Genomic DNA, 7,500 nt, shown 5'->3' on the forward strand with positions numbered 1-7,500 from the left:
TCTCTCTCTCTCTCTCTCTCTCTCTCTCTCTCTCTCTCGATGTCAGATTGATATATAGGGTTAATGGAATGGTATTATTATTATTATTATTATTATTATTATTATTATTATTATTATTATTATTATTATTATTATTAGCTAAGCTACAACCCTAGTTGGAAAAGGAGGATGCTTTAAGCTCAAGTGCTCCAACGAGGAAAATATCCCATTGAGGAAAGGAAATAAGGAAATAAACAAACTTTAAGAGAAGTAACGAAGAATTAAAATATATTTTAAGAACCATAACAACATTGCCCGCTTAATTTGTGTCTTTCCCTTTTACTTGGCATCAAACTGTCAGGATTTGCTTTCAATACAAATGACAATTGACAGATATTATTGAGTAAAATATGCTGTGCTATGAAGTGACCTACCAGTAGGCATTGACTCGTTTTGTGGTGGCCTATGTGGTAACGTCCCTGATTGGTGACTTGTTTTGTGGTGGCCTGTGTGGTAACGTCCCTGATTGGTGACTTGTTTTGTGGTGGCCTGTGTGGTAACGTCCCTGATTGGTGACTTGTTTTGTGGTGGCCTGTGTGGTAACGTCCCTGATTGGTGACTTGTTTTGTGGTGGCCTGTGTGGTAACGTCCCTGATTGGTGACTTGTTTTGTGGTGGCCTGTGTGGTAACGTCCCTGATTGGTGACTTGTTTTGTGGTGGCCTGTGTGGTAACGTTCCCGATTGGTGACTTGTTTTGTGGTGGCCTGTGTGGTAACGTCCCTGATTGGTGACTTGTTTTGTGGTGGCCTATGTGGTAACGTCCCTGATTGGTGATCGCCAGACTGGGGTTCGAGTCTTGTTCAAACTTGTTTGGGATTTCAGAAAACCTCCAATCAATCAATCAGTCAAACTTGTTAGTTCCTTTGGTCGCTGCAACTTCACTATCCTTGTGATTTATGGATAGGGGTTTGGGGGAGCACTGTAGGTTTATCTGCTGAGTCATCAGCAGCCATTGGCTGGCCCTCCTTGGTCCTAGCTAGGGTGGAGAGCGGGCATTGGGCGTTAATCATATAAGGTCAGCCTCTAGGGCATTGTCCTGCTTGCTAGGGCAATGTCACTGTCCCTTGCCTCTGCCATTCATGAGCGACCTTTGAACTTTTAATGGAATACATTGAATTAATCCAGTGTTTTATCTCTCGTTCTCTCCCACATTGATAATAGAAAAACCTGTTTAAGCTTGCCATTGCATGATTCACATTGAATTTCATGACATTGTTGCCCTCAACTATTTGTATATAAGCTCTTTATCCGTTGAGTAAACTTCACTCGCATACACATTGCCTCTTTGTTAGTACCTCACAGCCCACCTTTGCACAGGGCATTGCAGATGGGACTTCAGTTGAAACCTGAAGTTTAGACATGAAGTGTCAGTGAAAATATAGTCCTTCATATGGATTGCTCCTTTCTGAGTGGGGATATACCTCAACGTGGTGAAAGGGTTTGTGTATCACATTTCAGCAAAGCTCTACTAGTCATAGTCACTCACACTAGGTTGGATTGCATAGTAAAGTCTTCCACTATCACCAATCCGTAGTGGCCAGCTTATTGTTGGAAATGGCCAAAGAGCATGACGAAGGACATATCTGAGGCCTTTGTCCTGCTGTAGACTAGAAACGGCTGCATTTGTTGTTATGGATGACGAAGCAAGAAAAACTTATCTATGCCATGTTGTTGCTTATCTGCCAACGACTGGTATAAGCAAAATTATTAAAATTGATCAGACATTCGTGTCTTTTCTTTACTAAATTGTTTTCAAGTGAATTATATCTACGTAAAATTTGACTGTTAAGGTATTATTTAGAAAATCTTATTTTTACCAATCGAGTTTCCTCCATGCAAAATATCCCGTTACGTAGAGACAATTACAAGTTATTTTCAACTATGAGTTATTTCAAATATCAGTTTAGAATAAATAAGCAAGGTCACGGCTATTTTGGTCAGTTTAGGTTAGGTGGAAGAATATAATGTTAGTCTCTTAATCCAGTCACAGCTCAAGCACATCCAGCGCATCTCAGATCCCAGTCATAGAAAACGGATTGTATATAGAAAACGGGATTGTAAGGGAAGCTGTACTATTGTCCATGAGTCAAAGGGACTTTCTGATTAATCTCGAGAAGGAGTACTGTGAATGGTGCAGTGTACGGAATGAGGAGGCAAGTGGTTAATAGGTTTATAATATTTTTGTATAATGTTTAGTACGTTCATCTACCATTATGGGGTAAACGACATAATGCTAGAAATTATATATAAAAGCAGTACAAGAACAACCCACAATTCCACGCTGATATAAAATAAAATACTTCTCAAAATGAAAAGAAATTATAAAATAAAATGCTGCACTTCGGAGATTTTCTGGCGAATGGCATTCAAGGCGTAAAAAATGGCTCCATGCTAATCAGATTAAAACTTTGGAGTTCCATAGTAATGAGATTAATTTAATCGAAAAAATACGAGATTATTATAATGATGACGGGAGTGTCTCGGATGGAGGCTTCTGATACTTTTCATTTCCAATTTTAGTTTGAGTTCATAAAATTTTCGGTGCTCTTTTGGTATGCGATCTCATTTATGGCGTGATCTCAGAAATTATTCTTTTGATTGAGTATACGCTCTTAATATTTTTAATAGGTAAAAAAAAAACAAGAATAATAGAAAATCTAATGGCTCTTGCTTCGCCGTGCGCTCGCTTCGCTCGCGAAGAAATGTAAACATCAAGCTCTGTATGTACTGGCAAGCAGTAATGTTGACCCGCGCGCACTTTAACATCAATGATTGATCATTATTTCTTAGATAATTATTCCCCTTATATATAATTCTTTAGAAAATCTAATGGTTCTTGTTTCCCCGTGAAGGGAAGTGAGATCGCTACTATCAGGTGAGATCGCATACCAAAGCAAAAGCGCAAATTTAAGATTGCATACCAAAACAGCACCGAATTTTCATATAAGTGGATAACAAATGATGCTATTAATATTGATGCTGTTTCGTACAGTGTACTCCATGTCACTTTAGTGTTTCTCTAGTTGTTACCTATGGATTAAAAAGAGCATTTGGGTACGTCATGAGCCAATTTAACATAACCTACCCTAGCCTAATGCAACCCAATCTGAACTAACTTAACACAAGCCTTCCTAACTTGATGCAATGCAACCTAACCTAATTTAATGCAATGCAACCTAACCCAACCTAACTTAATTTAATGCAATGCAACCCAACTCAACCAAATTTAATGCAACCAAACTCAACTCAACCTAACTTAACACAACCCAACTAAACATATCACAATCTAACTTAATGCAATGCAACGCAACCCAACCTAACTTGATGCAATACAACCTATCCCAACCCAACCTAACTTGATGCAATACAACCTATCCCAACCCAACCTAACTTAACACAACTTAACCGAACGTAACACAACCTAACTTGATGCAATGCAACCTATCCCAACCCAACCTAACTTAACACAACTTAACCGAACGTAACACAACCTAACTTGATGCAATGCAACCTATCCCAACCCAACCTAACTTAACACAACTTAACCGAACGTAACACAACCTAACTTGATGCAATGCAACCTATCCCAACCCAACCTAATTTAACACAACTTAACCGAACATAACACAACCTAACTTGATGTAATGTAACCCAACCCAATCTAACTATAGCATTGCAACCTAAACCAACCCAAGCTAACTTAATGCAACGCAACCTAACCTAACTTGATGCAATGCAACCTATCCCAACCTCTCTCCGCCCAAGCTAGGACCAAGGAGAGCCAGGCAATGGCTGCTGAAGACTCAGCAGATAGACCTATAGGCATTTTATCTTTTAAGAATTGTAGTATTTTGTTTGTTGATAGGGACGTGGAAGACTTAATACTGACGCTTTCTTTATTGTAATTTCACAAATGTAGCACTTAATGTTCCTGTTGCAGTAATTACCTCCGCCACCGAAGTTGCGAGGAGGTTATGTTTTCGCCCCGATTAGGCCGTTTGTTTGTTTGTGAACAACTTCCTTCCTACAACTTTGCTCACAGAGTAGTGAAACTTTCAGGGATTAATTGTTATGTTGAGACGTGAAAGCGATTCAATTTTGAAAGTCCTAGGTCAAAGGTCAAGGTCGAGCAAAAGGTCAACCGAATTAACCTTAACATTAACTCCAAGTTCGCACATGGTTGTCCCACAGACTTCAAATATGCTTAAGGTCTAAATTGATTCTTGGAAAGGCTAGCTGGTTTCGAGAAATAAGCTGCCGTGGTGGAGGTCTGCACTCTCAGAGTGCTCTTCTAGTTATTCTGCCAGGCTCTATCATTCTTAGTAATTAAACCTTGTTCATCATTTCTAATACTTTTTCTAGTGTTTAATTAGTAGTTAAAAGTCGTGTGGATTTATTTGGTTGGAATTAGGTGCTAATCATCCGTTGGGATTTACTAGGTGGCTTTCAAGAAATGTTTTTGATCTGCAAATCTCTCTCTCTCTCTCTCTCTCTCTCTCTCTCTCTCTCTCTCTCTCTCTCTCTCTCTCTCTCTCCATATTAAAGCTGAGCACTGCTACAGATGTTATTCCTGTTCGACTTAAGTAAGATATGTTAGACCTTTAAAGGTTTAAAGACCCCTCATGAATAACAGAGGCAAGTTACAATGACATTGCCTTATCAAGCAGGACAATGCCCTAGAGACTGACCATATATACATATAATCAGCGTCCATGCCCCCTCTCCACCCAAGCTTGGATCAGGGAGGGCCAGGCTATGGCTACTTTATCACTCAGCAGATAGACTTACAAGCTCCCTCAAATCCACCATCCTTAGCTCACAAGGATGGTGAGGTTGCAGCGACCAAAGGAACTAACGAGTTTCGAGCGGGACTCGAACTCCAGTCAGGGACGTTACCACTTAGGCCACCACAACCCCTTTGTCGTATGTGTCTTGTTATGATGTTAGTCCTTACTCATTGGACCACTTTCCCTGTTGGAGTCCTTGGCTCTGTAGGATTTATGAGTGAGGAGGGGCGTGGGGGGGGGGGGGGGGGCGATATCCTAACGTGATGAAAGGTTTTGTGTATCGTCATGATCAGCAAAGCTGTACTATACTCAATTTATTTTAATGAGGCGCATTTGCACCGACTCGCAGCGGTGCCCTTTTAGCTCGGAAAAAAGTTTCCTGCTAGCTGATTGGTTAGAATTATGTTGTCCAACCAATCAGCGAACAGGAAACGTTTCCGAGCTTAAAGGGCACCCCTGCGAGTCTGCAAATCTGCCTCACTATAAAGAATTGCCTTTAGTCAGGCCCATCCATGCTAGGTTGGTTTGCTTTGGGTAATCAGGCTATAGTTTCCCACCATCACCAATCCGCAGTGGCCAACGTGGTGATGAAGATGACCAAATCCCAGACATGACTGAAGGCATATCTGTGTCTATTTCCTGCAGTGTACTAGAATCTTTCATTTGTTGTTGTATGTACATACATACATACATACCTACCTACCTACCCTAAAATAGCCAACAATTTATGAAAAAATGAAATTTATTAAGCTTTCGAAGGGACCATCTCCCTTCCTCTGTTTTCTGAAGAGGAAGGTTAGTCCCTTCGAAAGTTTAATCAAATTTTTCCATAAACTGTGGGTAATTTTTTTACTAGAAGTACACGGAAAATTGTGCATTTCAATGCATAATTACATATATGTAACGCTTGTACTGTCAGAAATACTTTGGAAAAAGGAAAGAATGATTGTATGAAAATAAAATGTATAAGTTGGAGAATATAAAAAGAAAATTGTAATTGGTAATCGCATTTAAGTTCTCTCAGTAAATGTGAATGAAGAGAATCGTGGCAATATGGTTTAAAATGTGCATTGAAAGTTTTAAATGCATTCTTTCAAAAGAAGATTCATATGTATCCCGGGGGGGGGGGGGGGCAGAGAAAATGGAGAGTTTCAAAGTGTTGTAAAGATAGACGTGAATGAATGCAATGGTCAGAAGAGAACTGGCGTTAGGGATATCTTATCATTATGTCATCGAAGTGATAATCAGAGCAGATATAAGATTGAGTTGAAGAGGAAAGGGGTGAGATGTTGTTTTACATATCAGTGCTATTGGTATAAAGAAAGAGAGGTTTTTTTTATAAGAAGAAAACGTCATATATGAATGAATTATCAGATACAAAAGTGGGAGTAATATGGGATGAATTAAATGCCATATGAGATAAAAAATCCTTTTGTTCTGGTGGGCAAGAAATAAGAAAAATAACAGTAGCTGAAAAGAGAAAATAAAATAAGGTGAATTAAATGCCATATGAGATGAAAAATCCTATTGTTCTGGTGGGCAAGATATAAGAGAAAAATAACAGTAGCTGAAAAGAGAAAATAAAATAAGGTGAATTAAATGCCATGAGATGAAAAATCTTTTTGTTCTGGTGGGCAAGAAATAAGAGAAAAATAACAGTAGCTGAAAAGAGAAAATAAAATAAGGTGAATTAAATGCCATATGAGATGAAAAATCCTTTTGTTCTGGTGGGCAAGATATAAGAGAAAAATAACAGTTGCTGAAAAGAGAAAATAAAATAAGGTGAATTAAATGCCATATGAGATGAAAAATCCTTTTGTTCTGGTGGGCAAGAAATAAGAGAAAAATAACAGTAGCTGAAAAGAGAAAATAAAATAAGGTGAATTAAATGCCATATGAGATGAAAAATCCTTTTGTTCTGGTGGGTAAGATATAAGAGAAAAATAACAGTAGCTGAAAAGAGAAAATAAAATAAGGAAAAATCCATAAGCTTTGAAAAATAATGTTTCCATAAATTCATCAGATTCGGGCTTGGATGAACAGAAAAGAGGAAGTAAGGAATGAACAAGGTATATGTTGCAGATAAAAAACGAGTATATACATGAAACACATAGATTCGGTCTGGTAGAAATATGCTAAACAGTGGGTTAAAGTCAACAGTGTTTGTTTTAATGATTCTTCTCCTTTTTATGTTCTTAGAATAATTAGTCTATTAGCAGGAGCATCGGAATATCACTTGAGGTTGATTTTGCTGATTCTTTAAGGGCAACGTTAAATTGGAAATTAAATTATTATTGTTATTATTATTATTATTATTATTATTATTATTATTATTTATATTATTATTATTGTTATTAATATTATTATTATTATTATTATTATTATTATTATTTATTATTATTATTATTATTACTACTACTACTACTAGTCAAGCTACAACCGTAGTTGGAAAAGCAGGATGCTATAAGCCAAAGAGCTTCAACGAGGAAAAATAGCCCTGTGAGGAAAGTAAATAAATAACCTTTTATTATTATTATTATTATATTATTATTATTATTATTATTACTAGCCAAGCTACAACCCTAGTTGGAAAATCAGGATGCTATAAGGAAAATAGCCCAGTGAGGAAAGGAAATAAGGAAATAAATAAACTACAAGAGAAGTAAATGCTAGT

At 37.6% G+C, this 7,500-nt stretch overlaps 1 protein-coding gene across 1 annotated transcript in view; it reads left to right on the plus strand.

The window, feature by feature from the left end:
- LOC137648271 (visual pigment-like receptor peropsin) overlaps positions 1-7,500 on the plus strand; it is a 330,485-nt gene that overhangs the window by 81,677 nt on the left and 241,308 nt on the right.

This window comes from Palaemon carinicauda, chromosome 10, assembly GCF_036898095.1.
Source record: "Palaemon carinicauda isolate YSFRI2023 chromosome 10, ASM3689809v2, whole genome shotgun sequence".
NCBI classification, from domain to species: domain Eukaryota; kingdom Metazoa; phylum Arthropoda; class Malacostraca; order Decapoda; family Palaemonidae; genus Palaemon; species Palaemon carinicauda.